The sequence below is a fragment of the Megascapheus bottae genome, chromosome 13 (genome assembly GCF_031878675.1).
Source record: "Megascapheus bottae isolate mThoBot1 chromosome 13, mThoBot2.hap1, whole genome shotgun sequence".
In the NCBI taxonomy this organism is placed as follows: Eukaryota; Metazoa; Chordata; class Mammalia; order Rodentia; family Geomyidae; genus Megascapheus; species Megascapheus bottae.
This window is the reverse complement of record NC_143521.1, coordinates 32,187,942-32,197,873: the sequence shown is the minus strand read 5'-3', so window position 1 is coordinate 32,197,873 and position 9,932 is coordinate 32,187,942.

Here is a 9,932-nt window from a genome sequence, read left to right as displayed (position 1 = left end):
GTCAACTGGGACTCAAAAGCTGTTCTTGCCGTGAATGATTTCTTGAAAGCACCATCAGGCCCCAGGGCGCTCTAACTCAGCAGGAAACTTCCTTTCTTCTGGAACGACGTAAATTTTACTTTTGGGAAATTGGATGGGGTATTTCACCGCTCTGCCTACTTTACATTACAGAGGGCTGTGAGGTTTAACTTAGATACTCTGTCACTGTGTAAAATGCTTTCCAATCTTGTTTTCATTCTCCTCCCCTGATTTTGGCACAAGTCATGTTGTGAGTGAGCTACAGCAGAGGTGCTTGTGTCCTTTTACAGTGTCAGAATGTATTGAATATTAACACATTCACATGCTGCACCAATCTCATTGGCTTTAATTTACCAAAAACCACTGAATTCACTTGATAGCCATGAGCCATTGGCAGTCTTTACTAATATTGACCCTCAGGTCATGCCTTCAGCATTTCATGCAATAACAATATATAGGTCACCAAACGTGTATGAAAAAGGTGAAGAAACCACAGTGTTCAGAGGGACAAAGAACGGATAGTAACACTAGGAAATGTCTCTGTAGGGGACCAGACAAGATTTAGGAACAGCAGATTCATCCCGCAAAGCACAGTTGTCAAATGAAGGTCCGTGGGGAAGCCATTTCTAGTGTTCGTTTGAAGGGGGCTAATGGGTACTCCAGTTGGAGCAGAGACAGTGGTAGAGGTCCTTCACTTAGGCAGTTTTACTGAGTCAGGCTTGAGAAAGGTGACCAGATGATTGGTCAGTCAGAATTATTCCTCTTTTCCTAGTCCCAAGTGAGTGTGTTATATCTGGTATGATTGGTAAGTTCACATGTCTAGTGGTTTTGATATAATTTGATACATGGGCAGATTTAATTATTTGTTGACATAAATGATCAATTTGTGTATCATGGTGTTTTGGCAGTTGACAGCTCACTTTATAAAAAAGATACAGTCACTGGGCACGGTGGCTCATGCCTAGCTAGTCAAGAGACTGAGATCCTCAGATCTCAGCTCAAAGCCAGCCCAGGCACTAAAAAGTCAGTGAGACTCTCCAATTAATCACCAGAAAACTGGAAATAGTGCTATGGCTCAAGGGCTAGGGCAGTAGCCTTGAGCTGAATTGCTCAGGGACATCTCTCAGGCCCAGAGTTCCAGTCTCATGGCTGACAAAAAAAAAAAAGAAAAGATAGTCATTCTATATTGGCACTTATACTCAAAATAGGAATATATTAAGATTGTTTTATACACTCAAGGCCAAGGCTGCACAGGCTTATGGCTGCTGTTCTGTGTGACATAAAGCCACCCAGAGTAGATCCAGGACTGTTTTTCCTTGGATCGGTACCTAACTGACCATCAGTCTCCACATAGCTTCTTTGCCAAATGTTGGAATCACCTAACTCACATCTTGTTCCTATCTTGTTTGCTAGGACAAACCTGTATTTTTAGAAGGTTGATTATAAATTATACTTCAACGCTTTGGAAGGAGATAGCGGTGCCTTTGTTTTAGCCGTCTAGCACTGATCCCCAAATTTCTGTTTCCAAAGTTGGTAAGATAGTTTTTAATTCCTGTGCTTCTTTTCCCTTGACTTTGGAGTCTCTCTTTTTCTCTGGCAGACAAACTTGCTCATCTTGAAGAATCTATCCCAGTATCACATTCTCTTCAAAGCCTTCTGAGGCTTTCAGGGAGTATTTTAGATGTTCTGGCCTTTATTCTGTTCCTATCTTTTGTATAATGCTTCAGGACATTTATTAAAGGCCTTTGTTTAACCCTCTGCCACCATTATTCCCAGTTTCTGGGAATGGAGCTTTTAAATGTCTTTGAAATATGTCTGCTATTCTAGAAGCAGGCCTTCTAGTCCTGACTTTCTGAAGCCAAATGCCCTTTTGTCTGTATGCAGATCACTTTTCCTTAGATTCTTATTGCTAATCTCCATTGCTGATAGGACATTCTATTATTCTCTTTGATACCAATTTCTGCCCCTTTAAAAAATATCCAGTTCATTCGCACAACTACAACTTCAGAGTGAATTATTTTCAATTGTATTTATTGTCTTCCAGCTCTTGTTTCTGAAATAATAATACTTGGGCACTGACAGTTCTTCCAGAAGTCTTAGCAGGTAGTCTACATTTTATTACAAATGAAAAAATGAAGGCTCACAAAGGTTAAGACTAATCAGGTTTTCACCTAGTGTAGAGGTAGGATTGTCAGAGCTCATCTGACACAAAGTCTTTGATCTACATAATGAACTGAGCCTTTAGTTCTGTATTACCAGATGGATATATTAGCTTTGGAAAAGCACAAAGCAGAGAGTCCTAGAGCTGCTGTATAAGTCAGATCCTAAAGACATTTATCCCTTTATTGACTTTGTAGTAGATTGTATGTCTTCCAAGGTGTATGGAAGGCATACCCCTCAGTATACTTGAAGTGGTCTTGGTGAAAAATCAGATCTTTATTAAAGATTTGTATAGGTTGAATAGTTGCAACCAAAGTGATAGCGTTGGGAGCTGAGCCTTTGGGAGCTGAGCCTTTGGGGTGTGGTTAAATCTTTGGGAAGTGCTTGGCATACTTTATGATGTTATTACATAACTTCCAAGAGTACATAAGGAACGGGGATTTATTTCTTATAGCTCTAGAGGCTGGAAAATTCTAGGTCAAGGGCTGAACCTGGTAAAAAGCCTTTTGCTGCATTAGCCAATGGTGGAAGGTAGTGAGAGAGGCAAGAGAGCAAGAAAGATAGGGAGCTACACTCATCCTCTTATCAAAAACACACTTTCAAAATAAATCACTTTACAAGATAATGGCATGAATCCGTTTATGAGGGCAGAGCTCTGATGGTCTTACACATCCTCTTTTCAGCATTGTTTTATATGCGTCCAACCATACAACTCAAGCCATAGTAGTGTTCCTGAAGCCCCTGCCTGCCAGGCCAGGCGCTGGGTCTGAATACTCACCTTCATTCAGAGAGCGGGAATATTTGTGAACTTAAGTTTATGATTTTGGCCAAAATAGGGGAAGTAATTCTCAATCCATCTCTAACTTGCTCGAAGCAGTGTTATAAGTTCCAGAAAAGAGAGAACACTTACCAGGACATGTGAACATGTTGAGTTAGCTGTGCAAATCGTAAATCAAAACTGGCAAATCATCTTTTTCCTGGGAGATGAGTATTTCTCCTGGAGCCAGAGCTCTCGAGTGGGCCATTTACATTAGAACATGATATTTCTTTCTGGGGTCTTAGTTCTGAAGGTGTGTGTTACAGTAGGAAGTGATTAGGTGATTACCTCTGTCCTCATGGTTTCTATTAGCTCCTGTCCCTCACTGTGTGAGCACATACACTTACTATTCCTTTGTACTTCATTGTGATATTCAGGCACACTTCCTTTGTCATACTGTGCAACACTAAAGTTTATGTGCTTATGAATTTATACTACTCCAAATGTTACCATTTTCAAGGGCCATCCTTACTCACATTTCCTGACAATAACAGGCAATCCTTGCCTTAACTTTTTCATTATCTTTGAGTAATACAGAGTGGTTTCTATTTCACATGTCAGTTTCTATTGTCATCCCTTTCATTGTTCTCTCCCAAGCTTTCTTCTTTTGTCATTCAGACAATTCACTCATTTTATGACACACCAATATTATCATGTTATTTTAATATTTTTCATGTAAAGTAGGCTCCAAATTAGACTATGAGTGCCTTAAAAAACAGACACACTGTGTTATCGCTTCTATTTTGTTCCAAGTCCTGAACATATTAGGAACCAAATGTGAAGTACATGCTAAATAACTTTCATTAGTGAATATTCTGTTTTATTGGATAAAAAATATGATGAGTGCTTTGGTATCTCTGGATAATGCTCCAGAGAAGGACCTCATCCCTATCACTCTGTTTCCTAAGTACTCTTCCTAGGTCTTCCTTCCCCTGCTAAATGTACCTGTAGGACCTTTAGTGGGTAGAAAAAAGAAATGGATCCTCTCCCATTGCACCTTGCTGTCTCATTGTCTATGAAGTATAAGACTCCAATGCCTGATATGCAAGACTCATCATTGCCAAACCCAGGAGACTCCTTCCTGGCTTGTCTGTCATAGTTTGACTCCTCCATAGTCAAACTGGACTAGTAATCATCATTCCCTGGCTCTGAATTATTTCATCTGCCCAAACTTCAGTTTTTATTTCTTTTCTTCTGGTGGACTCTTCTCTTTTCCTCTTTAACTTTCCCTGTTCCTTTCTTCAGGAGGATGGGAAGGGTCACTGTTTGCCTGTACTCTGTTAGAACTTGTCATACTGTACTATGATAGCTTATTTCTTGGCTGGATTGTAAGAACTCATGCCTTATGTTTAAGGTTTATGGTTGTGTCAACAGAACAAATCCAGTAAATTATTATAGGAGCTGAAAAGGAACCATACTCTTCCACATTGTATGCCTGTGATACACAGAAATATCTAATAAGGTTGACCATTCCCCTCTGTACCTCTGCAGTTTCCTGATGTCCTGAGTTTGTCTCTTCAAAGGCCATTTTGTGGAGCCATGTATTTGTTATTGCATTTAGCTAGCAGGGCTGAAAACATCTCATTTTGCTGTTTCCTTCCTATCTTGTATTTGGTGTATTTTTTGGTAGGGGCACTGGGGATTGAGCTCAGGGTCTTATGCTTAAAAGGTAGGCACTCTACCACTTGATCCAAACCTCTAGCCCCCTTTTGCTTTACTGTCTATGCTGAGGGGGTGGGGAGGGGTGTCCTACAATAAGACTCTGACCCAAAGAAATGGGATCTTCACACAGAGAGCTAGGACACAAATAGCACAGCACACCCAGAAAAGGTGGGGCCCTTCCATTTCCAAGCCAGACACAGATGATGTTTATATCCGTCATGCTGGCTAAGGATTTGTACCTGCCCTGGTGAGGAAGCGCTGAAAACCAAGGGACCTATCCACAGATATCCCTGTAGTTTATTGTACTATGTCTAGGACAGCGTGCACAAATGTTCATTGCTTTCACTACAGTGAGTGTGTGCAAGTAGAATCTTTCGTAACTTCTTAACGTCTCAAATGTCTTCAGCCAACTGATGTAGGTAGAATTCAGAGGGATAAAATGAAGGTCTTTCAGGAAGCCTGCCATGTAGATGCTTGAGACATTGTACTTCTGGAATGGTTTCTGGCTATGTGGCAGGATTATGACAGCATAAGAACAACTGATTTGCCTTATTCTTGCCCAGTGGGATTATGACATCAGATATAAAGCAGCCAATCATTTCCTTCTTCCTTTCCTCTTTTTAGTTTTTTCTCATGAGTTGGTTGCAATGCCGAGTATGTCTCTCTGTTCCTTTCTTAAAGAGGCTCAGAGGTCTTTATAGGCGGCAGATAAATAAGTACTACATAGTGTAATAATTGCAGTGATGCCCAAAGGTTAAACAAGAAAATGATGAACCTTGGAGGTTGAGGAGTTAGAAAGTCTGTTAGTTTAAGCTGGGTTTCAATTCATTAAAAGTGCAAGTGTACAGAAATTCCTTGTTTACTAGAGGTTAGGAATATTAGTGATCCTCGTGAGCTTGAAGAATAATAGAATTCAAAAACAGTGCTAAACTTTAGGTGATGGGTGAATGTTCCCAGAATAATTGTGACCTAATGATGAAGGCGACAGGATTTGCTCAATCGTAGGCCTATGCAGTGTTTAATGTCTGGCTGGAAGAGATCTTAAAGCTTATGTAATCCATGCCTTTCATTTTCTAGATGAAAAGTATGGCTCTACATTATTAGTGGCTTACCTAAAGTCATTTAGAAGTCACTAACAGAGCATGAGACAGAAAGTTTCCCTGTCCCAAGTTTATTCTTTTACGACTCTCTAAAAACCAAAAAACCTATTTGATAATAACCTAAAGTAATTGGATTGGAACAAAATTAACACATCAATCCCAGATAGAATCTTGATAATTTCTCTTCTATATTATAACAAGCAGACTTTAAGATAGAGCCTCAACTATGTTGGCTGTATGCTTGTAATTTGAAGTACATGACATTTCTTTGAAATTTTTTTGGTGGTACTGAGGTTTGAACTCATGGTCTTGTATTTTCTAGGTAGGTAGGCAGGCAGACACTGTACCACTTCAGCTACACTGTAGTTCAATAGATAGGGTCTCTCTTTTTATTTTGCTAGTCCTAGGGCTTGAACTCAGGGCCTGGGCTCTGTCTCTGAGTCTCTTTGTGTTCAAAGCTAGCACTCTACCACTTGAGGCACAGCACCATTTCTAGTGTTTTGAGTAGTTTATTGTAGATAAGTCTCATGGGGACTTTTCTATCTGGGTTGTCTTCGAACTGTGATCCTCAGATCTCAACCTCTTGAATAGCTAGGATTATAGAGCCACCTGTGTGCCTGGCTAAAGTCCTCATTCCCCCCCCCATGCCCTCCCACCAAAAAATGGCTTTAGATCTTGATCCACCTATCTATAGCTTCCTCATTACTAGGACTACAGTTTATCACCGTGCCTGACTTGTTAAGGTTGTTTTTTACGTATGTTTGCCTGGGATGGTCTTGAACCATAATCCTCTCAATTTCTGCCATTGTTCCTGGCCTATAGACTAATTTAATCAGCAACTTAAGCTATTTACCCTCTAGGCTTTTTTGGTCACTTAAATTGATTGTAGGGGCTGGGAGTTTGGCCTAGTGGTAGAGTGCTTGCCTAGCATGCACTAAGACCCGGGTTCGATTCCTCCGTACCACATACATAGAAAAAAAAGCCAGAAATGGTGCTGAGGCTCAAGTGGTAGAGCTCTAACCTTGAGAAAGTCCAAGGACAGTGCTCAGGCCCTGAGCTCAAGCCCATGACTGACAAAAAAAAATAAATAAAAATAAATTGATTGTAAATAGCATCCATCAAAAGTTCTGCAGAAGGGAAAGTTAAGGGTAATTATGAAGATATCCACTTACTCCTTTAAGTATGGAAGTCCTAAACTTGTATCAAGTAACAACACCTGAATAAGAAATGGGTTAGCAGTTGCTTGACACATGTTCTAATATTTCCCCTGAGACATTGATCAAAATCTGCTTCAAGAGACAGTCAGATCAAGTTGTTTTTATGCTTTCTTTAAAAAAATAATTAAACCTTGTTCACTTATGTTTTTCTATATGTTTAGAAAAGTGGTAAGCAGCTGGGAGTTTGGCCTAGTGGTAGGGTGCTTGCCTAGCATGCACGAAGACCAGGGTTCAATTCCTCGGTACCACATACATAGAAAAAAAAGCTGGAAGTGGTGCTGAGGCTCAAGTGGTAGAACTCTAGCCTTGAGAAAGCCCAAGGACAGTGCTCAGGCTCTGAGTTTAATCCCAGGAATGGCAAAAAAAAATGGTAAGCATATTTTAGAAGAGATACTAGAATGTATTCCTAGTCAAGGAAACATCATTATGCCAAGTAATCATAAAGTCCTTTTCCCTTCTGCCTTGGCTTTCACAAAGCCAAGTAAAATGAGGTTCTGTCTTAAGTTATGGGTTCTATCTTAATATGTAGGCATATTATGAGTTTTTTAGAGCATATGATGAACCTTTATCTTTAAAAGTAAATTCTAATCTAATAATGGTATTTTCTACAGATTGTTTACCGTAATAGCCATCTCAGATACTTTTTTGCAAGTATTGTGAATACGGAATGAATAAGTACATGAAGCATTGCCTTTGTTTTGGATCACTGGGTGGAAGGCCTATGCTTCTTCATAATAATCGCAAGGGTCTTATGCACGTCACATGCTCCTGTGATCTAGGGATACCAAGATGTACACTTGACTACAGGACCTGAGGTTCTTGAACAGCTTTGTGAGACTAAAGGATCTGTGGAAACAACAGGTCATATATTCTAATGTGACCTCCTGTATCCATTTTGTATATGTATAATTGGTAATTCTTACATATTGTTACATAAGTTACATATAGATATTTGGTCAAAGCATATTCTAAATCAGTTGCTTAAACACTGATATTTTGCTTTATTTGGGATAATTTTTGCTTGTCCTGGGGCTTGAACTCAGGGCCTGGGCTCCATCTTTGAGCTTTCTCAAGGCTAGTGCTCCACCACTTGAGCTACACCATCACTTTGGCTTTTTTTTTTGCTTCCAATTTTCTGGTGGTTAATTGGAGTTACGAGTCTCACGGACTTCTGTGCCAGGGCTGGCTTTGAACCATGATCCTCGGATCTCAGCTTCCTGAATAGCTAGGATTATAAGTGTGAGCCACCAGCGCCTGGCCACTTCTGGCTTTTTCTGTGAATGTGTTTCCAAGGAATTGAACCCAGGGCTTCATGCATGCTAGGCAAGCACTCTACTACTAGGCCATACTCTTGGCCCTGGGATAGTTTTTTAAAGAAACAATTCATGTTTATGGTAGAAATTAGGGAAAATGGAAAAGCATAAAGGAGCAAATTAAAATTAACTGTAATCATACTATAGGGATGTACTATAAAATTCCTAGGTAATTCTTAGGTATTATTTCCAGGTGAGAGTTCCTAGATATTATTCCTCAGTAACAAGTTTGTATTTTAAAGTTATTTTTTTTTTCTTTTGCCAGTCCTGGGCTTAAACTCAGGGCCTCAGCACTACAGGTCTTTCCTCAAGGCTACTGCTCTACCACTTGAGCCACAGCACCACTTCTAGCATTTTTCTATGTATGTGGTACTGAGGAATCAAACCTGGGTCTTCATGCATGCTAAGCAAGCACTACCACTAGGCCAAACTCCTGGCCCTTTAAAGTTTTTTTTGAAACTTGTTTTTTTTTTGTGTACTGGAGCTTGAATTTTGGGCCTTGAGCTTAAGTGTTGTTTTTTTGCTCACAGCTGGCACTCTATCACTTGAATCAAGCCTCCAATTCAGTTCTAAGATTTTAAATTAAGCAATATTTTATTAAATAATTTACTCAACTATTAACGTATATTTGGACATTTAAATTAATACTGTGATCTACATTCTTAATAGCAACAATGATTATTTACTGTTGTGTATGGCAAACACGATACAAATTGCTTTATGTCACCCCTTCTTTTTTCTTTTTGCTGGTACAGAGGTCTGTAACAATATAGGTAATCTAATAATAAAGATAATATAAGCTTGGCTTGCTTGCTCACTCGAGCCACAACTTCAGCTCATCTTTTTGTTGGCTATTTTGGAAACAGGGTCTCAAGGACTTTTCTTCGCAGGCTGGCTTTAAACTTCAGATCTCAAGCTCCTTTCCTAGCTAGGGTTACAGGATTGCTGGTGTGAGCCATCAGAGGCCAGGTAGACTCTAAATCTTTAGACTTAGAACAATCCTGTGTGGTAAGAATGATTGTCCTTTTATAGATGAATAATTAGGGTTATAATTAGGTGGCTACAACAACTGTCATAAATTGGTTTTACAGTCAAGGTTAAACAAGACTGCTCTGCTTCCAATAGCTTATCAAAATGAGCAAAATAATCTCCAATTAAGTTTTCATCACTTCTCTTTTATATAAACTTATCTCTATATATGTGTTTGTATGCATATATGCACACATTAATTATATTTAGGAAGGAGATGTCTAATGAAATTTTTTCTACTAAACATGTTGGATCCCATGGTCCTAATTTTGTGATTTGTAGGACTGTAAGCTCCAGAAATGAATCTTTCAGCTAGTAACCCTAGCTACCAGGAGGGTGAGATCTGAAGAGCACTGTTCAAAGGCAATCTGGGCAGCAAAGTCCCTGAGACTCTATCTCCGATTAACCACCTAAGAGCTGGAAATGGAGCTGAGGCTCAAATGATGAGAGCTAACCTTAAGCACAAAGCAGAGACAGAGCCCAGGCCCTGAGTTCAAACCCCAGGAGCAATATAAAAGAAACCACAAGACAGAGACAGGTCTTTCATTCAACAGTGAACAGGAAAACCACTGATTTATTAAGAGAAATAAAAACAAGAAGTAGTGCAAATTTTGAA